Below are 23,918 nucleotides of genomic sequence, written 5' to 3' on the forward strand. Positions count from 1 at the left end.
CCCATGGCCCTGAACTTCTCAGATCGTTACCTCGAAGAATACACTACTATCCTGCCAAAAACTTAAATGGACTAACACCACCCCCAACATCAGTAGTCTGTAACAAATGTCTACATATATCTCGTCACCCGAGATAATACTTGAAACACAACACTGGTTATCCCACCCTGGAAAACGGTAAATTCTCGCAAAATCTTGACTTACAAACTGGGATGAACAAAACTAGTTCGCCTTGATCCCACACGAAGTCCTCAATACTTAGCGGCAATCCAGTTATCTATCAGATCGATCCAAATTGATTCTAATATCTCAATGGCACATCACATTATAAACATTATGAGAGATCAATGACAACAATCCCGGCAGACCGAAAACCACAGGTCTCAGCTGTTGTCTCATCTCACGACCAAAACAACTGATGTTAACCCTGCTAATGCCCATCGAAAATCCGCAATCACTGATCAATGTCTGTATTTATCACTAAAAATGTAGAATTATCACCGGACTGAACCATGACCCCAAAATTAGAATTGTAATCACTTCCTGTGATCAGCAAAACCCAAAAGTTCGGTCTCCTGTATTCCTGGAGATCCCCGATGACTAGAGAATCCTGAATGTACCTTAATCACTTACTGCTTCAAGTCATTCCTAAGGTAATAGACTTCTAAGCATACCAGTTCATGGTACCATTAAAAGTACTTCCTGATTCACTAAATCCCAAATCAAACTGATTGGATTAGACTTATCGATTCACACCGATCCGCTGTGACCTACACTTTAGCCGGACAAGATTAACCAAATTAGGCTATCAATTGCCAATGACTGGCCACTAAAACTTACAGGGCTTGATCAATGAATCTGATCTCGCTGCCACAAGTCCATCAATTCCAAACATTTGGAATCACATCACACCTGATTCATCGCACTCGTCTCTGATAGAGTCAGAAAACTAAAAGTAGTCACTGGAACCAATCCCGCACCATTTCAGATCTACTACCAACTGTCTTTTATCCATCCACATTGGACACCTAAATGAATTAAACCTCAAGAAAATTTCCCGATCCGACATCTTGGATCATCCTTAACACAAGGAACTCATGGAGTCTCTCTGCCGAAATCAAACGTCATTCCGAACCAATACTAGTAGAAATTCGTCTACCTACTAGATCTATCCATCTAGTGATACCCCAATATCTAAGGTCAAAACCTATTTTCTCGGAACAATTACTCGTCAAGGAAAATCCCTCCGTGATTAATTTCGACAGCAGCAACCCAAAACCTTTATCTCTGACGAAAAGCCAGATGATAACTGAACTTTCTCAATACCTCACATGGTATCTATCCAAGGTCATACCCTGTTGTGACTGTTGCCAAATCCCTAGACTAAGTAGCATTCACTCGGTAGCCCTTGGAGCACAAAGGCCTCCAAAATATCTGAAGCATGAAAACTTCCAAAGTAATATCGGCTAAGGGTCACGCCTCCTCACGTCTAGTCCCGATCAGATTCCACAAATCTTGGTATTACTTGACCTGGCCTCCTGATGAAAACCCATCATCACAAGCAACAACCTAAAGAGATCGAAACAACCCACTGTTCTAAGGGAAACAACCTAGAACAATACCCATGCCCCTGATGGATCACCTCATCCCTGACACTAAACATAGTCAAACGTCTAACTAGGTCATCCTAGGAAAACACCTAGAATAACCACATGACAAGCAGTTACAATTGTATTTACTCAAAACTTATGAGTCACAACAGTTGAACACTAATCAACTATGCACTGGATTAACTCCAAAGATCAAATATCTTTGATCCAAGTTCCATACAATTCTTATTACAATCCCAAGTAATAATCAACTAACCCAAAGATTACACGGAAAAGATGTACAATTTGAAGTAATAACTTATACATCAAATATCTGGAATCGTTAATGCAGAAGATTCAATACTTATAATTGAAATACTATTTACAACAAAACTTAATACAATATTTAAACATGTCTAGATCGTGGTACACATCTTGATCTTAAGCATGAAGCTTCTCATCTGTCCAAGCATCAATACAAGCATACTGGCCAAAATCTTCCGCACGATCTCCTGCAAAGACCAACGAAAATATCTTCTTGTGAAATGATTTGTGCTCCCTTAATAGCCCTACAGCTATGCTCTGCGTCAATTCATGTCAGCAGACTTTCTCCGCACAAGATCTAATCAGTCTCATCCATCACATGTCTTGAACATGAAGTTTTTCGTCTGCCTGCCAAAAGCATCGACACAAGCATACTGACAGGATTAAATTCTACATGAATTTAAAGACCTTACGCAATTTACCAGTCATGCCTTAATCATATGTTGCATTTCTTGGTCAAGGTCTTTATGATAATCTCTCCAACTTCTTGTGGATAATCTTCAGAGGAGTGTCATCATGGCCGAACGGAATAGACACAAGAATCAAGTGTGTCCCAACCAATCCTCTGCCACTGCCTCCGACGTCTAGTACTCGATCCAAATCTAGGATCTATATGAGTCAAAATCTTAGTGTCTTGGGCACGATTCTTCGTTCTTGCCCAGTTTAGCTGAAATCCCATAAGCCAAATCTTTAAAATTCCTGTCGATGATGATAGTCTTCGGGCATCCTAATTGCTGCATCATCATCACATTTAAGGTCTCGTCATTCTTACAAGGATTATCAGATAATCTTAGCACTACGTCCCAAAAATATTATTGCATGATCTGATACCAATAAATGTAGTGACCCAACCCAGATTCACTACTAATCAGAGATCAGTGCTTAATAAAGCTTGCAATAATAGTAAATCAGAAATAGCTGGGAAAGCTTAAATAAAAGCTGTCCGGCAGAATTCAACCAGCTAAAAAAATCCATAATTACAACCCAATCGAAAATAGACCTTGATAAACAATAATAATCCTAACAGCTAACCATGTTGTCTCTTCCCTAATCACTGACTCCATTGAGTCTCCGGATGCACTACCTGCACCTGCATCTGCCTCGTCTAATGGGGTGTCCAGACAACAAAAAAAATACTGGACGTGAGCGCTAACACTCAATATGCTAGTACGGGTAAACATACAAACATGATGCATGCAAATGAATATCTGGGTATCAAACTGGGAATCGAATCCTGCTCAGTCTAGGCGCCATGATATGTAGCATGCTGGGTCGTCACATTAGGAGGTGGCTCCCATACCATAAACCGTGGACATATACTCGGGTCCCAAAACTATGGTTCCCATCCACACATGCAATGGGGCTGAGAAAATCCCCTATACTGGGTAAGCCAAACAATACTATACAAATCAAGATGTATGCACGTGTAGCATAACAGCAACATGCAATCATGGCACATAATTGCAATATATAAGCATGCATACCTGCTGGCAATCTCAATCAGTACTTACGTACCTTTATAAGGCAGTTCCTAGAAGTCCCGTATAGGTTCCAAGACTACTGACCATGCTACTACGTCTACAATGCAAAATATCCATGCATCACTAAACATAATCTAAAAGCCTTAACTAAGCTAATAGATATTCCCTAATATTTTTAGGAAGTCAAAGCTATACCTGCTTCCTTCATCAGCCCGCTGATGGCGATAGCCCCAAAACTTGGGCACAACCCTGCTGCAGCTCCGCAGCTTCGAGCACTGCTCCGCTACTATGTCAGACACTGTTTGACTATACTAAAATATACTTCGTACTCCAACTATAAAATAAGAGTACCCAAAAAGCCCTAAAATAGAGCCATATGGTCTAAGGAGAGAAGTTCTGAGTGCTTGGAAAATAAGTCATCTCGTCCATATTTATAGACTGTGATCGGACCGTCCGATCACACCATCGAAGCATCCGATCACCATTGGACCGTCCGATCCATGCATCAGACCGTCCGTTCTCCGCCACGCGTCAATCTGTTTACATGCAACCATACACTTGTCTCGGGTACAGATCGGACCGTCCGATGTCCCCTCATGATGTAAGCATTGATGTCATCATGCTGACCACCTTGATGACATAAGCCCTAGCAGATCTGTAAAGCCCCAAAAATTAATTACCGAATTAATTGGTAATTAAAATAATTATTGAAGCGGATGAGATAATTATTATTGCCAAATGAGTTATAGAGTGTATTTACAAAATACATGTTTCAATAATTCAATGAGTTTGACTATTATTGTATATCTGGAATATTGACATTTTGAAATAATTATTGAGATATTGAAATAAAAATAATTATTTATGCCAGATAATTTAATTTAGAAGTGTATTTGACCGAGTTAACTAGTCAAAGTCTTGGTTGACTGGTCATAGTCTAAGTTTGACTCAATAATTAATTTGAGAAATTATGAGTCTAATTGACTGGTCAAAGTCAATAATTTCAGAAAATGGTGTTAATAGATGTTGGGTGTGTGTAACAGAAAAATATCAGATTGGGGACTAATTTTATCAGTTGAGTATCAAATAAATTAGTCCGGGCCAAGAAATTATCGAGTTGCTATAAATAGCAAACACACACTAAAACACCTAAAATAAAACACAGATCAAAGATTTTCTCTCGAATTTTCCCGAAATTCTCGACATTACTGTAGCAGTCCAAGTTTTTGCCTTCGTCGGCCGTTCGTCGGAGCTTCGATGGAAAATCCGAACGGTCGTTAGATAGCCAAGGTCTAGAGAGTATATTGGTACCAAGAAGTCAAAGTTTGCACGGTTAGATCGTCGAAAAATGAAGAAGAACAGACGTGATACTATTCATCACCTTCTCCGATAAGATTTTTGAGTTTTGGGCTTGTTTTTGTTGGATTTGGAAGTGTTATTTGATGCTAAATGTTGTGTAGAACATTTCCTAAGCTTCCCATAGCATTTAGTGTAGAAATCGAACCAAATCGAAGCATTTCTTGCCGGAATCGGTCTGAAAATCGTAGATCCTGGCCGCCTCAATTGTCCGTTCCGGTCATGGCTTGGTGCATTGGAATCATCTCGTCAAGTTCTACAAGCCTGCCAACTTTCATAAATTTTGGAGAATTTTTGACATCGCTGCCGTACGCCGCCATCACGCCGCCATCTTCTCCGGCGAGTCGTCAGTCGTAAACATGTCAACTATTTTTGATAGTCTCGACGTGATAGATCCAAATATCCAAGTTTCGAGTCAAGATTCAAGACCGTGAAGCATTGAGAACGCAATAATGTTTGGAAATGTTTGGTCAAAGTTTGACCAAAGTTGACTATGGTTGACTTTTGACCATTGTATGATTTTTCGCAGATCGAAAGCTAGTTGTGGATATTTAGAGGCAGAAATAAGAAGTTTAAGGATTCTAGATTTCCAGAATTGGAAAGTTATGAGATTCCTGAATCCCGATCTACGCAATCATATAAGTTTTTTGTGCGTTTTAAACGCAAAGGCATGTTATACCTTTCCTTGCTTACCCATTTAGATCATTTTATTCACTGTTTTGATTATTAAATCGTGTTGTTGCATTGTATGTGGATATGGTAGCTCAAATTTTAAGTGTCATGCATCATTCACGTTTTTATGCATTGTGGCTTGGTTTTGGATGATTTTTCTGTCATGGTTGGGTCTTAGCTGCGGCTTGTTGGAAAACTGGCGAGTTCCCAGACCAATTACGATTGATACCCGGTGCAGCGGAAGTTTAAAAATTTTTCATGGAACGTTTCCATGGTATGGGTATCAACCGTTCATCGATTGAATTACGTGTGTGTAAAATTTAAATAACAGTTAAATAAATTTTACCTCAAATCTCGCAACGAGATTAATGGACACCAACAGAACAATTCTGCTCTTGTTGTCTCTCCCTGGAACCGATGAACGCCTTCAATCAGGTCCACGAACAGAGGTTTAATCCCTCTGATAGATTGCACTAGAAAATCTATCAGAAGTTTTCTGCGAAGAGAATACACGAATTTGATTCGTTATTCCTTACTGCGATTCAAAATCACAGACCGGAATTTCTCAGACAGAGAGGGAGGGGGGCGACGGCCAAGCTTGAGAGAGGGGCTAGGGTTTCGATTTTTTTCTCTCAAAATTATGAGCTATCGTGTGTAATTTCTGTACTGAAATAACTTATTTATAATGCAGGCCACTAACACCTTAGGGCCCATTAGTCATAAGCTGGGGCCCGACAAGCAAAGCCCACTCGTTCAGAAATTAATATAAAATTCATCGTGACTCTGATTGATGAAATGATTTCACCAATGTGCACAGAAACCATTTCTGCACGTTTTAAAGTCAAAATAAATTTTCCTGAATCCGAATTCAGTGGTTTCCAAAAATGTCCATCCCTATGTCATTTTAGGAAATCCTACTCCCTTACTCTTATTTAAGAAGTCCAACTCTTTAGTTCATTAAATTTAACTCTTTAAATTTAACTATCTCATCGGGGATTAAAACTCCATTACACTGTGTGACCCTCAATGGTTCAGGGATACAGCTAGCCGTGGGCTCACAACTCCTTGTGACTCGGAACAACACTTTCCGACTTGCCCAACGAATCATGGTAAAGCGCCTAGCAACATCGCCCCATGATTCCCTAGGTATCACTGATAGTGCCTACAAGAACCAGTAGATTTTGGTTAGCGTACAGTACGGTCCCTTCATCCAAATATCCCGATCGAATCAACAACCATTGGTATATCGAGAGTCGCTCAAGATTCGATAACTATGCAATGCATCTTGAAGATCAAATTAGTGACATCGCATGTGCTACTAAGAAACCATTTCTTAAATCACATCAAGTACTCTGGCCAGAGATTTGTCACACTAATATCTCCTCAGATCGCATAGGATATCCACACTCGCAAGTATGTGGTGAATCCTTGACAACAATGCATTGACTCCTATATGTGTCGTAACTGTACCCAATCTCGACACCTGATGACCCCCTCAGAGTCGGTAAACGAGTCAAAGCACAGTACTAGCATATAGAGTCTCCATGATGTTTCAAGTCGTAAGGACTAATGGTGTACAACCAAAACCGCGGACTTTATCCACTCGATAAGTGATAACCACTTGGAAAGTCCGGATAGGGTAGTTCGACTATTCATCCTATGAATATCCATTTGCATGCTTCGAACATCTCCATGTTCCCTACCAATGAAACGTGGTACTCCGCATCGCAAATGCTAGTCTCAAACTCGAGCGATCCTTATCCTTATTATCGGACGGCTCAATCGACTAGGAACGGTTTTAGAATATACAGTGACTATAAGATGTATTTCATGATAGACATCTCCATGTTCTACCACATCTTACATACACTATAGTATATTCAAGGTCTTTATCAAAACAACAATAGTATATCACAATATAACAATATGAAGTAATATAAAGTCATTGCCATAAAAGTGTAAATAATATTAAACAAAAGATTGTTTATACAAAGAGTCAACAAAGCCCATAGCCACACAGTTGGCTCACTGGGCACCCACTCTTACAATCTCCCACTTGCCCTATAGCCAACTAGTCATACTACGAAGACCCATTGCTTCGCGATGTTTGTCAAACAATGGTCCTGGCAAAGGCTTAGTAAGTGGATCAGCGATATTGTCTGCAGAGGCCACTCGTTCGACACTGATGTCTCCTCTTTCCACAATCTCCCGGATTATGTGGTATTTCCTCAGTACGTGTTTGGATCTTTGATGAGACCTTGGTTCCTTTGCTTGAGCAACGGCACCCGTGTTGTCGCAGTACACCGGGACTGGACCAACAAATTCAGGAATGACGCCCAACTCTTGGACGAAATTCCTCATCCAAACGGCCTCTTTAGCAGCAGCTGATGCTGCAATGTATTCAGCCTCAGTGGTGGAATCCGCTGTGGTGTCCTGCTTGGAACTCTTCCAAGAGACAGCACCGCCATTGAGCATGAACACAAATCCAGAGGTTGACTTCGAGTCATCCACATCACTTTGGAAGCTAGAGTCGGTATAGCCTTCCAGTTTGAGTTCTCGTCCTCCATAAACCATGAACATATTCTTAGTCCTTCGCAAGTACTTAAGAATGTCCTTCACGGCTTTCCAATGCATCTGACCAGGATTAGACTGATATCTGCTCGTGACACTCAGAGCAAATGCTACATCCGGTCTGGTAGATATCATCCCATACATGATACTACCTATAGCTGACGCATATGGTACATGTGTCATATTCTCTATCTCTGCATCAGTCTTGGGACACATAGACTTGGATAGAGAAACTCCATGACACATGGGTAGATGTCCTCTCTTGGACCCATCCATTGAAAACCGTTTCAATATGGTATCGATGTAGGTTGATTGAGTGAGTCCTATCATTCTCTTAGATCTATCCCTATAGATCTGTATCCCAAGAATGTAGGATGCCTCACCCAAATCCTTCATCGAAAATCTACCTGATAACCATATCTTTGTTGACTGCAACATCCCTACATCATTCCCAATGAGTAGGATGTCATCAACATAAAGTACTAAGAATGTCACCGCATCCTTAACTACTTTCTTGTACACGCAAGGTTCCTCCGGGTTCTTGATGAAACCAAAGTCTTTAATTGTTTCATCAAATTTCTGGTTCCAACTTCTTGATGCTTGTTTTAGACCATAAATTGATCTCTGAAGCTTGCATACCTTATGCTCGCTTCCCATGGATGTGTACCCCTCAGGCTGCTTCATATAGATTTCTTCCTTAATGTCTCCATTAAGAAAAGCAGTCTTCACATCCATTTGCCATATCTCATAGTCATACCATGCAGCTATGGCAATAAGGATTCTTATGGACTTGAACATTGCAACTGGTGAAAAGGTTTCGTCATAGTCAACTCCTTGCCTTTGAGTATAACCTTTAGCCACCAATCGCGCCTTGTAGGTCAATACCTTACCATCAGGCCCAAGCTTTCTTTTGTAGATCCATTTACACCCTATTGGAACAATTCCATCGGGAGGATCCACTAAAGTCCAGACTTGGTTAGTATGCATCGAATCCAATTCTGATTGCATAGCTTCAAGCCATAAATTCGAATCCGCATCAGAAATTGCTTCCTTGAAGCTTCTTGGATCACATCCAATGTCGGGTTCATCTTGACCCTCTTCAAGAAGAAGACCATATCGAACTGGAGGTCTAGAAGTCCTCTCGGATCTTCTAGGTGCAGGCGTGTCCAGCAATGGTTCCTGAGGTGTGGGATCGTTATTTTGTATTTCGGGTTCTTCTCGAACTTCTTCGAGTTCCATCATCTCGCCTTTCTTATCCAATAAGAACTCCTTCTCCAAGAAGGTGGCATTCCGTGAAACAAACACCTTTGTTTCAGCAGGATAATAGAAATAATATCCGATTGAATTCTTCGGATACCCCACAAAATAACACAAGCTGGATCGACTATCCAACTTATCTCCCACTGTCCGCTTCACGTAAGCAGGACATCCCCAAATCCTCAAGTATGAATACTTAGGAGCTTTGCCATTCCATAACTCGTATGGTGTTTTGTCCACTGCTTTAGTGTGGACGTTATTCAACAACAATACCGCCGTTTCAAGCGCATAGCCCCAAAACGAAGGTGGAAGCTCAGTGAAGCTCATCATGGATCGAACCATGTCCAACAAAGTTCGATTACGACGCTCCGATACACCATTAAGCTGTGGTGTCATAGGAGGAGTCCACTGAGAGAGAATCCCATTCTCTTTTAGATAGTCCAAAAACTCGGTACTCAAGTATTCTCCACCTCGATCCGATCGAAGTGCTTTAATACTTTTACCTAGCTTGTTTTCTACTTCAGCCTTGAATTCTTTGAACTTTTCAAACGCTTCAGACTTATATTTCATTAAATATAAATACCCATACCTTGAATAATCGTCAGTAAAGGTAATGAAGTAGGTGTGGCCATATTGAGTCCCAACTCTAAATGGTCCACAAACATCTGTATGGATCAAATCCAACAGATTTTGACTACGCTCAGGTTTCCCCTTAAAAGGAGATTTAGTCATTTTCCCTTTTAGGCAGGATTCACAAGTAGGTAGAGAGTTAATATCAGACATATCAAACATGCCCTCTCCCACTAGCTTGTTCATCCTCCTTGAGGAAATATGACCTAGTCTAGCGTGCCAAAGGTTTGCCGGGTTTTGACTATCGATTTTCCTTTTGTTTGTTGTCGCCGGTTTGTCAATACAATTCACTGGAACGTCTTTTAGTTTTAAATTATATAGATCGTTTTCAAGTTGTCCATTTCCAATTAAACATTCATTCTTGTAAATACTGCAAATCCCATTCACAAAATTACAAGAATAACCATCTCTATCAAGCATAGAAATAGAAATAATGTTTTTAATTAAATCTGGCACAAATAAAACATCTCTCAACAATAATTTAAAACCATTCTGCAAAATCAAACAAACATCTCCAATGGCCGTAGCTTCAACTCTGGAACCATTCCCGAGCCTCAGCTGGGTCTCACCCATTCTAAGCCTGCGACTTCTTGTCATCACCTGCAAATCATTGCAAATGTGAGAACCACATCCGGTATCCAATACCCAAGAAGTTGTATTAAGTGACATGTTTATTTCGATATAGAACATACCCTTTGCAGTTCCCAACTGCTCAAGATACTCCTTGCAGTTGCGCTTCCAATGACCCGGCTTCTTGCAGTAATGGCAAACATCCTTGGATTTTCCATCGTTTGAAGCCTTTGTCTTTTGCTTCTTCTCGGGTTCCACTTTCTTGGGTGGGGCAGAACGTTTCTTGCCCTTCATACTTGGCCCCTTCTTAGCAGAAGATGAGGAGCCCACCAAGAAAGCTGGCTTATCCTTCTTAAGTGTGGATTCATATGTAACGAGCATATTGACCATCTCTTCAAGGGTGGCCTCTATCTTGTTCATATTAAAATTTATCACGAATCCATCAAATGAAGAAGGAAGAGATAGAAGCAGCAAGTCCACATTGAGTTCATGCTCCAACACCAAATCAAGGGTCGCTAACTTCTGTATGAGCCAAATCACTCGTACCCCATGATCACGGACCGAAGTCCCTTCACGCATGCGGCACGTCATCAACTCCTTAACAGTAGAGAACCTTTCAGCCCTCGACTGAGCCCCAAAAAGTTCCTTGAGTTGCGTGTGAATGTCAGCAGCATTCACCGTGTCCTCAAATCGCCTCTGGAGTTCATCAGACATCGAGGCTTGCATATAGCATTTGGTCTTGATGTCATGGTCGCACCATGCATCAAGTTTGGCCAATTCCTCCGGACTTATGTCAGCTGGTGCTTCCTTCGGAGGTGCTTTCTCTAACACGTAGAGCATTTTCTCCGAAGTTAAGACAATCTTCAACTTCCGGAACCATTCCGTATAGTTGGCGCCAGTCAGCTTGTTTTGTTCGAGGATCGAGAATAAAGGATTTCGCGAATTCATTGTATGAAATACTGAAAAGGAAAACAGACATATATCAATGATTGTTTAACAATTTACTAAGACATAAAATAGGCGAATTTAATTTTATGAATCTCACTCCCACTATTTTAACGATTTCACCACCCTCTAGTGAAAACGGGAAACTTTTTCCTTAGTGAGAACATGGAGTCCAATTGACAACCTTATGGTCCCGAATAATATCAGCCAACCATAATTCTCAAAAGGTAGAGCCCAATTGCTTCCAAAGCAACCCCCATGTATTTACCTCATGTCCAATAAGGGCCCAATAATATGACGCCGTTTAAAGTGACATGTCAAGATGACCCATCAATATTAAGTTGTGATGGACGGTCGCCATGTGGATCCCCCAATAATATGAGCCGATCCCATGGGAGTTCCACCCAACTTACAACATTTGTCGATCCAATGTACAGCTTTCCGACGGACGGGCCCCCCCAATAATATGAGCCGGACCGTATCCGCGGGTAGCATCACATACATTGACCGTTGATGGAAGGTAGGAACATTTAAACAATATTTAAATTTCCTTTATTTATCTTGATATAAATTTTAAATCATATTTAAAATGAGGGATTTTATTTATAAAAATATTTGTCTCATCATATTTAATTTATTGCATGCATTGCCGGATTCACGCAATTTATGTCTAAACATGCATACAATCATAATATCACATATTATATAGGATGATCGATTCCATTTCTAATTGACCCGTGGTTGCCAATCACGGGTCTTAGTCCAATCCTAGGTAATATGCAGTATGCAAATGCAATCCTATTACATATGCTTCCAATTTACATTTCTTCAGTCTTCATTGTCTGCTGGGCCCACCATCTTCAAATCTTGATCTCCCACTAAATCTAATGTATTTACAATTAAATAACAATGACAAGTAGGGGATACATTTTTAGGGGGTGGGAACGGGCTATAAACCAAGCCCACTTTTATTACATATGACATTCATATCGGGCCATAAACCAGGCCCATTAATAAAACCAACAACAATAAAGACAAAATGTAAATTCCTAACATACACCTACAAAATTGGTCATGGCAATCGATCATCCTTATCCAATAACATTTAATTCAAAATTAATTTATTGGATAACATGCTGTGGCAATTCAAATTTAAACAAGATAAAATCATATTTTATATATAAAATCACATTTCACATATAAAATCATATTTTATCTCCATATCAAATAAAATCATATTTTATCTATAAAATCCAATTTTACAAATAAAATCATATTTTATCTAATATATCATAAGATCATATCTTATCATCAATTGTACCAAAATAATTGATTTCAAAATTCAATTTACGGATAAAATATTAAAATTTTCCAAAAATTCAAATTTATCCAAAATCAATTTTAAAATTTACGGACTCGAACAATTCGATCCGAAATCTCGTGAACCAATCAAAAACAATTTTTGACCGGACCAAAAATAAAATTTTAAATATTAAAATTAAAAAATATAATTTTTCCCGCGGGCCACCCGGGACACTCCCGGGTTGGCCCGCACCCGGGGCGCGGGCCGGGGGCAGCCCGGCTGCCCCCTTAGGGCAGCGCCGTGCGCTGCCCTGGGCGGCGCCGAGCGCCGCCCTGCGCAGCGCCTGGCGCTGCGCTGGGCGGCGCCGAGCGCCGCCCCTGGGCAGCGCCGAGCGCTGCGCTGGGCAGCGCACAGCGCTGCCCTGGGCGGCGCCGTGCGCCGCCCTGGGCGGCGACGGTCGCCGCCTTGGGCGGCGCCGTGCGCCCCCTTTGGGCGGCGCCGTGCGCCGCCCGGGGCAGCAACAATTGCTGCCCCACCGGGCAGCGATCCAATCGCTGCCCGGGTTTTGCCCCGAAAAAATTTTTTTTTATTTAAAATATTTATTTTGTTTCAAAAACCGAGACTCAAAAATTTTGTACAATTGATTATTCAATCGATTGATCTGAGCAACCTGGCTCTGATACCACTGTTGGAAAACTGGCGAGTTCCCAGACCAATTACGATTGATACCCGGTGCAGCGGAAGTTTAAAAATTTTTCATGGAACGTTTCCATGGTATGGGTATCAACCGTTCATCGATTGAATTACGTGTGTGTAAAATTTAAATAACAGTTAAATAAATTTTACCTCAAATCTCGCAACGAGATTAATGGACACCAACAGAACAATTCTGCTCTTGTTGTCTCTCCCTGGAACCGATGAACGCCTTCAATCAGGTCCACGAACAGAGGTTTAATCCCTCTGATAGATTGCACTAGAAAATCTATCAGAAGTTTTCTGCGAAGAGAATACACGAATTTGATTCGTTATTCCTTACTGCGATTCAAAATCACAGACCGGAATTTCTCAGACAGAGAGGGAGGGGGGCGACGGCCAAGCTTGAGAGAGGGGCTAGGGTTTCGATTTTTTTCTCTCAAAATTATGAGCTATCGTGTGTAATTTCTGTACTGAAATAACTTATTTATAATGCAGGCCACTAACACCTTAGGGCCCATTAGTCATAAGCTGGGGCCCGACAAGCAAAGCCCACTCGTTCAGAAATTAATATAAAATTCATCGTGACTCTGATTGATGAAATGATTTCACCAATGTGCACAGAAACCATTTCTGCACGTTTTAAAGTCAAAATAAATTTTCCTGAATCCGAATTCAGTGGTTTCCAAAAATGTCCATCCCTATGTCATTTTAGGAAATCCTACTCCCTTACTCTTATTTAAGAAGTCCAACTCCTTAGTTCATTAAATTTAACTCTTTAAATTTAACTATCTCAACGGGGATTAAAACTCCATTACACTGTGTGACCCTCAATGGTTCAGGGATACAGCTAGCCGTGGGCTCACAACTCCTTGTGACTCGGAACAACACTTTCCGACTTGCCCAACGAATCATGGTAAAGCGCCTAGCAACATCGCCCCATGATTCCCTAGGTATCACTGATAGTGCCTACAAGAACCAGTAGATTTTGGTTAGCGTACAGTACGGTCCCTTCATCCAAATATCCCGATCGAATCAACAACCATTGGTATATCGAGAGTCGCTCAAGATTCGATAACTATGCAATGCATCTTGAAGATCAAATTAGTGACATCGCATGTGCTACTAAGAAACCATTTCTTAAATCACATCAAGTACTCTGGCCAGAGATTTGTCACACTAATATCTCCTCAGATCGCATAGGATATCCACACTCGCAAGTATGTGGTGAATCCTTGACAACAATGCATTGACTCCTATATGTGTCGTAACTGTACCCAATCTCGACACCTGATGACCCCCTCAGAGTCGGTAAACGAGTCAAAGCACAGTACTAGCATATAGAGTCTCCATGATGTTTCAAGTCGTAAGGACTAATGGTGTACAACCAAAACCGCGGACTTTATCCACTCGATAAGTGATAACCACTTGGAAAGTCCGGATAGGGTAGTTCGACTATTCATCCTATGAATATCCATTTGCATGCTTCGAACATCTCCATGTTCCCTACCAATGAAACGTGGTACTCCGCATCGCAAATGCTAGTCTCAAACTCGAGCGATCCTTATCCTTATTATCGGACGGCTCAATCAACTAGGAACGGTTTTAGAATATACAGTGACTATAAGATGTATTTCATGATAGACATCTCCATGTTCTACCACATCTTACATACACTATAGTATATTCAAGGTCTTTATCAAAACAACAATAGTATATCACAATATAACAATATGAAGTAATATAAAGTCATTGCCATAAAAGTGTAAATAATATTAAACAAAAGATTGTTTATACAAAGAGTCAACAAAGCCCATAGCCACACAGTTGGCTCATTGGGCACCCACTCTTACACGGCTCACTGGTTTGATGGCTGAGTTAGGTCCCTTTGGGTCTTGGTTTAAGGCGGTTTGAGCTAGTGTTGGCTAGGTGAAGAGCTTGATGGTTGTAAGGTGGTCTACCTAGCGGGCAGCTCGGGCAAGGCTCAGGCAAGTGGGTTGTCGGGGTCGGTTCAAGTGTATTGGGGTCATATTTTATGGGTTAAGGTCCGAGTTATTTTATTTCAGGCCTCATAATTTATTAAGGAGTCCAAGTGTTAAGTTTTTTTATTGGGCCAAGTTTCTTTATTGGGCCCAGTTTGTTTTATTGAGCCAAGTTTTTGAGCCAAGCTTATTGGGCTTAAGATATTTATTGGGGCTTAACTTATTAATTATGCTAAATTTGTTAATGGACCTAAGTTGTTTAATTTATTTGGTTGAGCTAAGTTTTAAGTTGGGCTAAGTACTATTGGACCAATCTAAGTCTAATTGGGTCAATTTAAGTGTGATTGGGCTAGTCTATGTATTTTCGGACCAGGATAAGTGTTAATGAGCCAGTATAAGTTTATGGGCTTTAGTTAAGAGGCAACAACTCAAACTAGCCAGTGGCAAATAAAATAGTCCGTAAATATATATTTAATGAATGTATATGTATATTTTGATATAAGTATGATTTTATGGAAAATGAATTAAATATATATTTACGGGCATAATTTTAAGGAAAATGATATTTCTAAGTTCATGATTAATGCATATATTTTATGTTAAGAATAAAGGGCATGGAAAGAAAATATTTTCGGTAAGCTGATATGATTTGTGGCAATTATGGGATTGGAAGTCGGGATACCGGGCCCGATGACCTCTCCATTCATGTTCAGGAGTCTACGAATCCCCGTGTTAAGGTTGGGTGAAGTAGGCGGAAAGAGGCGTAGGGAATCCCCGTGTTAAGGTTGGGTGAACCTCGCCGTCACGTATGTTGGTTTTTTAAGATTGATCAATCACTTATGGTTGAACTTCACTGATATAACCCGCATATGAAAAATGATTTTATGATTATGCCATGCCATGATTATGTTATGTATTTATGTTACGTATGATCTATATGATCCAGATTATGATGATGTTTACGTTTATGACTCAGTATTATGCAAACGTTTTTACGATCATGCATGCATTAGATACCTCAAGATATTTTTATATGATACGTGCATTCATGCGATTTTATTATGTAGTATTTCTTATTAAAGGATAGAGCATGCTGAGCCTCTAGGCTCATTAGTTCTAAATAGTGTACAGGTGAGTATGATGTTAGTCAGGAGGTTGTGGTTCTGACTTGAGATCGTTTTTAATATGTATTAAATTTTATGAAAATATATTTTAAGTATAGTTGCATATATGTATGGGCATATGCAATATAAATTTTATTTTTTTAGGAACGGTTGTTTCATCTGGTATCAGAGCAAGGTCCTTGGAGGGTTAGCTAGCCTGCTACATGGAGCTCAGAAGTCGCACTGCCAGTCTGTGAGTTTTAAATTTTTTAAGTATATGTTTTACTAATGGGACCCATGAGTTATGTTTTCACTGAATTTTTGTTATATGGATTTTAAATTTAAATACCTAGTTATGCAATGCGTTTGCATGAGGGATTGATGGAAATTCCAGTATGCCTCCGAGATGCGTAGTGCGATGCGGGTAATCAGGATCCACCTTCGCCTCTACCTTCACTACTGTTCTACCACTCATAGCTTTTGAGAGAGCCAACATGGACATGTTCTGTAGCGACCCAACCCGGATCCACTACCTAATCAGAGTTAGAGCATAATTAAGCATGCATTAAATAAATCATTGCGAAAGACTTAAATAAAAGCAGACCGGCAGAATAAAACCGGTTATACAAATTCGATTATAAAATCTAATCGAATAAACTTAAATAAAACCTACAGCTAATCCTACTGTCTTCAAAGGTCACTGGCCTCTCCAAGCTCCCGGTGCTCAATTCTGCGCCTACACCTGCCCCGTCGAATGGGGTGTACATGTTGGAAAACGCGGCTCTCAGATCAATCACGATTGTTACCCGGTGCAGCGGAAGTTTAAAAATTTTTATCATGGAACAATTCCATGGTGTGGGTATCAACCGTTCAACGATTAAATTATTGTGTGTGTAAAATTTAAATAACAGTTATTAAATTTTACCTTCAATCTCGCAACGAGATTACTGGACACCAACAGATTTTATCTGCTCTTGTTGTCTCTCCCTGGAACCGATGAACTCCTTCAATCAGGTCCACGAACAGAGGTTTAATCCCTCTGATAGATTGCACTAGAAAATCTATCAGAAGTTTTCTGCGAAGAGAATAAACGAATCTGATTCGCTATTCCAGACTGCAATTCAAAATCACAGACCGGAATTTTCTCGGGCAGAGGACAGGGAGGGGACGGCCGAAACTTTTGAGAGGCTAGGGTTCGATTTTTGCTTCTCAAAAATTATGAGCTGTTGTGTGTAATTTCTGTACTGAAATAACTTATTTATAATGCAGGCCACTAACACCTTAGGGCCCATTAGTCATAAGCTGGGGCCCGACAAGCAAAGCCCGCTCGTTCAGAAATTAATATAAAATTCATCGTGACTCCGATTGATGAACTGATTTCACCAATGTGCACAGAAACCATTTCTGCACATTTTAAAGTCAAAATAAATTTTCCTGAATCCGAATTCAGTGGTTTCCAAAAATTTCCATCCCTATGTCATTTTAGGAAATCCTACTCCCTTACTCTTATTTAAGAAGTCCAACTCCTTAGTTCATTAAATTTAACTCTTTAAATTTAACTATCTCAACGGGGATTAAAACTCCATTACACTGTGTGACCCTCAATGGTTCAGGGATACAGCTAGCCGTGGGCTCACAACTTCCTTGTGACTCGGAACAACACTTTCCGACTTGCCCAACGAATCATGGTAAAGCGCCTAGCAACATCGCCCCATGATTCCCTAGGTATCACTGATAGTGCCTACAAGAACCAGTAGATTTTGGTTAGCGTACAGTACGGTCCCTTCATCCATATATCCCGATCGAATCAACAACCATTGGTATATCGAGAGTCGCTCAAGATTCGATAACTATGCAATACATCTTGAAGATCAAATTAGTGACATCGCATGTGCTACTAAGAAACCATTTCTTAAATCACATCAAGTACTCTGGCCAGAGATTTGTCACACTAATATCTCCTCAGATCGCATAGGATATCCATACTCGCAAGTATGTGGTGAATCCTTGACAACAATGCATTGACTCCTATATGTGTCGTAACTGTACCCAATCTCGACACCTGATGACCCCCATAGAGTCGGTAAACGAGTCAAAGCACAGCACTAGCATATAGAGTCTCCATGATGTTTCAAGTCGTAAGGACTAATGGTGTACAACCAAAACCGCGGACTTAATCCACTCGATAAGTGATAACCACTTGGAAAGTCCGGATAGGGTAGTTCGATTATTCATCCTATGAATATCCATTTGCATGCTTCGAACATCTCCATGTTCCCTACCAATGAAACGTGGTACTCCGCATCGCAAATGCTAGTCTCAAACTCGAGCGATCCTTATCCTTATTATCGGACGGCTCAATCGACTAGGAACGGTTTTAGAACATACAGTGACTATAAGATGTATTTCATGATAGACATCTCCATGTTCTACCACATCTTACATACACTATAGTATATTCAAGGTCTTTATCAAAACAACAATAGTATATCACAATATAACAATATGAAGTAATATAAAGTCATTGCCATAAAAGTGTAAATAATATTAAACAAAAGATTGTTCATACAAAGAGTCATCAAAGCCCATAGCCACACAGTTGGCTCACTGGGCACCCACTCTTACAATCTCCCACTTGCCCTATAGCCAACTAGTCATACTACGTAGACCCATTGCTTCGCGATGTTTGTCAAACAATGGTCCTGGCAAGGGCTTAGTAAGCGGATCAGCGATATTGTCTGCAGAGGCCACTCGTTCGACAATGATGTCTCCTCTTTCCACAATCTCCCGGATTATGTGGTATTTCCTCAGTACGTGTTTGGATCTTTGATGAGACCTTGGTTCCTTTGCTTGAGCAACGGCACCCGTGTTGTCGCAGTACACCGGGACTGGACCAACAAATTCAGGAATGACGCCCAACTCTTGGACGAAATTCCTCATCCAAACGGCCTCTTTAGCAGCAGCTGATGCTGCAATGTATTCAGCCTCAGTGGTGGAATCCGCTGTGGTGTCCTGCTTGGAACTCTTCCAAGAGACAGCACCGCCATTGAGCATGAACACAAATCCAGAGGTTGACTTCGAGTCATCCACATCACTTTGGAAGCTAGAGTCGGTATAGCCTTCCAATTTGAGTTCTCGTCCTCCATAAACCATGAACATATTCTTAGTCCTTCGCAAGTACTTAAGAATGTCCTTCACGGCTTTCCAATGCATTTGACCAGGATTAGACTGATATCTGCTCGTGACACTCAGAGCAAATGCTACATCCGGTCTGGTAGATATCATCCCATACATGATACTACCTATAGCTGACGCATATGGTACATGTGTCATATTCTCTATCTCTTCATCAGTCTTGGGACACATAGACTTGGATAGAGAAACTCCATGACACATGGGTAGATGTCCTCTTTTGGACCCATCCATTGAAAACCGTTTCAATATGGTATCGATGTAGGTTGATTGAGTGAGTCCTATCATTCTCTTAGACCTATCTCTATAGATCTGTATCCCAAGAATGTAGGATGCCTCTCCCAAATCTTTCATCGAAAATCTACCTGATAACCATATCTTTGTTGACTGCAACATCCCTACATCATTCCCAATGAGTAGGATGTCATCAACATAAAGTACTAAGAATGTCACCGCATCCTTAACTACTTTCTTGTACACGCAAGGTTCCTCCGGGTTCTTGATGAAACCAAAATCTTTTATTGTTTCATCAAATTTTTGGTTCCAACTTCTTGATGCTTGTTTTAGACCATAAATTGATCTCTGAAGCTTGCATACCTTATGCTCGCTTCCCATGGATGTGTACCCCTCAGGCTGCTTCATATAGATTTCTTCCTTAATGTCTCCATTAAGAAAAGCAGTCTTCACATCCATTTGCCATATCTCATAGTCATACCATGCAGCTATGGCAATAAGGATTCTTATGGACTTGAACATTGCAACTGGTGAAAAGGTTTCGTCATAGTCAACTCCTTGCCTTTGAGTATAACCTTTAGCCACCAATCGCGCCTTGTAGGTCAATACCTTACCATCAGGCCCAAGCTTTCTTTTGTAGATCCATTTACACCCTATTGGAACAATTCCATCGGGAGGATCTACTAAAGACCAAACTTGGTTTGTATGCATCGAATCCAATTCTGACTGCATAGCTTCAAGCCATAAATTCGAATCCGCATCAGAAATTGCTTCCTTGAAGTTTCTTGGATCACATCCAATGTCGGGTTCATCTTGATCCCCTTCAAGAAGAAGACCATATCGAACTGGAGGTCTAGAAGTCCTTTCGGATCTTCTAGGTGCAGGCGTGTCTAGCAATGGTTCCTGAGGTGTAGGATCGTTATTTTGTATTTTGGGTTCTTCTCGAACTTCTTCGAGTTCCATCATCTCGCCTTTCTTATCCAATAAGAACTCCTTCTCCAAGAAGGTGGCATTCCTAGAAACAAACACCTTTGTTTCAGCAGGATAATAGAAATAATATCCGATTGAATTCTTCGGATACCCTACAAAATAACATAAGCTGGATCGACTATCCAACTTATCTCCCACTGTCCGCTTCACGTAAGCAGGACATCCCCAAATCCTCAAGTACGAATACTTAGGAGCTTTGCCATTCCATAACTCGTATGGTGTTTTGTCCACTGCTTTAGTGTGGACGTTGTTCAACAACAATACCGCCGTTTCAAGCGCATAGCCCCAAAACGAAGGTGGAAGCTCAGTGAAGCTCATCATAGATCGAACCATGTCCAACAAAGTTCGATTACGACGCTCCGATACACCATTAAGCTTTGGTGTCATAGGAGGAGTCCACTGAGAGAGAATCCCATTCTCTTTTAGATAGTCCAAAAACTCGGTACTTAAGTATTCTCCACCTCGATCCGATCGAAGTGCTTTAATACTTTTACCTAGCTTGTTTTCTACTTCAGCCTTGAATTCTTTGAACTTTTCAAATGCTTCAGACTTATATTTCATTAAATATAAATACCCATACCTTGAATAATCATCAGTAAAGGTAATGAAGTAGGTGTGGCCATGTTGAGTCCCTACTCTAAATGGACCACAAACATCTGTATGGATCAAATCCAACAGATTCTGACTACGCTCAGGTTTCCCCTTAAAAGGAGATTTAGTCATTTTTTCTTTTTAGGCAGGATTCACAAGTAGGTAGAGAGTTAATATCAGACATATCAAACATGCCCTCTCCCACTAGCTTGTTCATCCTCCTTGAGGAAATATGACCTAGTCTAGCGTGCCAAAGGTTTGCCGGGTTTTGACTATCGATTTTCCTTTTGTTTGTTGTCGCCGGTTTATCAACATAATTTATTGGAACGTCTTTTAGTTTTAAGTTGTATAGATCGTTTTCAAGTTGTCCATTTCCAATCAAACATTCATTCTTGTAAATATTGCAAATCCCATTCACAAAATTGCAAGAATAACCATCTCTATTTAGCATAGAAACAGAAATAATGTTTTTAATTAAATCCGGAACAAATAAAACATCTCTTAAAAATAACTTAAAACCGTTCTGCAAAAATGTCTCCTATAGCTTTGGATTTATCTCTGGAACCATTCCCGAGCCTTGACTGGGTCTCACCCATCCTTAGCCTATTACTTCTTGTCATCATTTGCAACTCATTGCAAATATGAGATCTACATCTGGTATCCAATACCCAAGAAGTAGTATTAAGAAAAACATTTTAATGTAAAACATACCCTTTGCAGTTCGCAACTGCTTGAGGTATTCCTTGCAGTTACGTTTCCAATGACCGGGTTTCTTGCAATGATGGCAAACTTGTTTAGACTTGTCCAATTTTGCATGTAACATTTGGCCTTGAGATCATGGTCCAACCATTTCTCCAGTTCGGCCAACCTTTCGGCAGTTACATCAGCCGGGGCTGTTTTCGGAGAAGCCTTTTCTAACACTTTAGAAAATCTTTTCCGAACTTAGGACAATCTTAACTTATGGAATCATTCTGTATTGTTTGCGTCAATAAGTTTGTTTTGTTGGAGAACAGAAGCATGTGGATTACTGAGATTAAACAGACAATTATCGATGATTGTTTAAATAATTTACTAAGACATAAAATTGGCGAATTTTATTTTATGAATCTCACTCCCACTATTTTAACGATTTCACCACCCTCTAGTGAAAACGGGAAACTTTTTCCTTAGTGAGAACATGGAGTCCAATTGACAAACTTATGGTCCCGAATAATATCAGCCAACCATAATTCTCAAAAGGTAGAGCCCAATTGCTTCCAAAGCAACCCCCATGTGTTTACCTCATGTCCAATAAGGGCCCAATAATATGACGCCGTTTAAAGTGACATGTCAAGATGACCCATCAATATTAAGTTGTGATGGACGGTCGCCATGTGGATCCCCCAATAATATGAGCCGATCCCATGGGAGTTCCACCCAACTTACAACATTTGTCGATCCAATGTACAGCTTTCCGACGGACGGGCCCCCCCAATAATATGAGCCGGACCGTATCCGCGGGTAGCGTCACATACATTGACCGTTGATGGAAGGTAGGAACATTTAAACAATATTTAAATTTCCTTTATTTATCTTGATATAAATTTTAAATCATATTTAAAATGAGGGATTTTATTTATAAAAATATTTGTCTCATCATATTTAATTTATTGCATGCATTGCCGGATTCACGCAATTTATGTCTAAACATGCATACAATCATAATATCACATATTATATAGGATGATCGATTCCATTTCTAATTGACCCGTGGTTGCCAATCACGGGTCTTAGTCCAATCCTAGGTAATATGCAGTATGCAAATGCAATCCTATTACATATGCTTCCAATTTACATTTCTTCAGTCTTCATTGTCTGCTGGGCCCACCATCTTCAAATCTTGATCTCCCACTAAATCTAATGTATTTACAATAAATAACAATGACAAGTAGGGGATACATTTTTAGGGGGTGGGAACGGGCTATAAACCAAGCCCACTTTTATTACATATGACATTCATATCGGGCCATAAACCAGGCCCATTAATAAAACCAACAATAATAAAGACAAAATGTAAATTCCTAACATACACCTACAAAATTGGTCATGGCAATCGATCATCCTTATCCAATAACATTTAATTCAAAATTAATTTATTGGATAACATGCTGTGGCAATTCAAATTTAAACAAGATAAAATCATATTTTATATATAAAATCTCATTTCACATATAAAATCATATTTTATCTCTATATCAAATAAAATCATATTTTATCTATAAAATCCAATTTTACAAATAAAATCATATTTTACTTAATATATCATAAGATCATATCTTATCATCAATTGTACCAAAATAATTGATTTCAAAATTCAATTTACGGATAAAATATTAAAATTTTCCAAAAATTCAAATTTATCCAAAATCAATTTTAAAATTTACGGACTCGAACAA

Source organism: Henckelia pumila, chromosome 4 (assembly GCF_033568475.1).
Source record: "Henckelia pumila isolate YLH828 chromosome 4, ASM3356847v2, whole genome shotgun sequence".
Classification (NCBI taxonomy): domain Eukaryota; kingdom Viridiplantae; phylum Streptophyta; class Magnoliopsida; order Lamiales; family Gesneriaceae; genus Henckelia; species Henckelia pumila.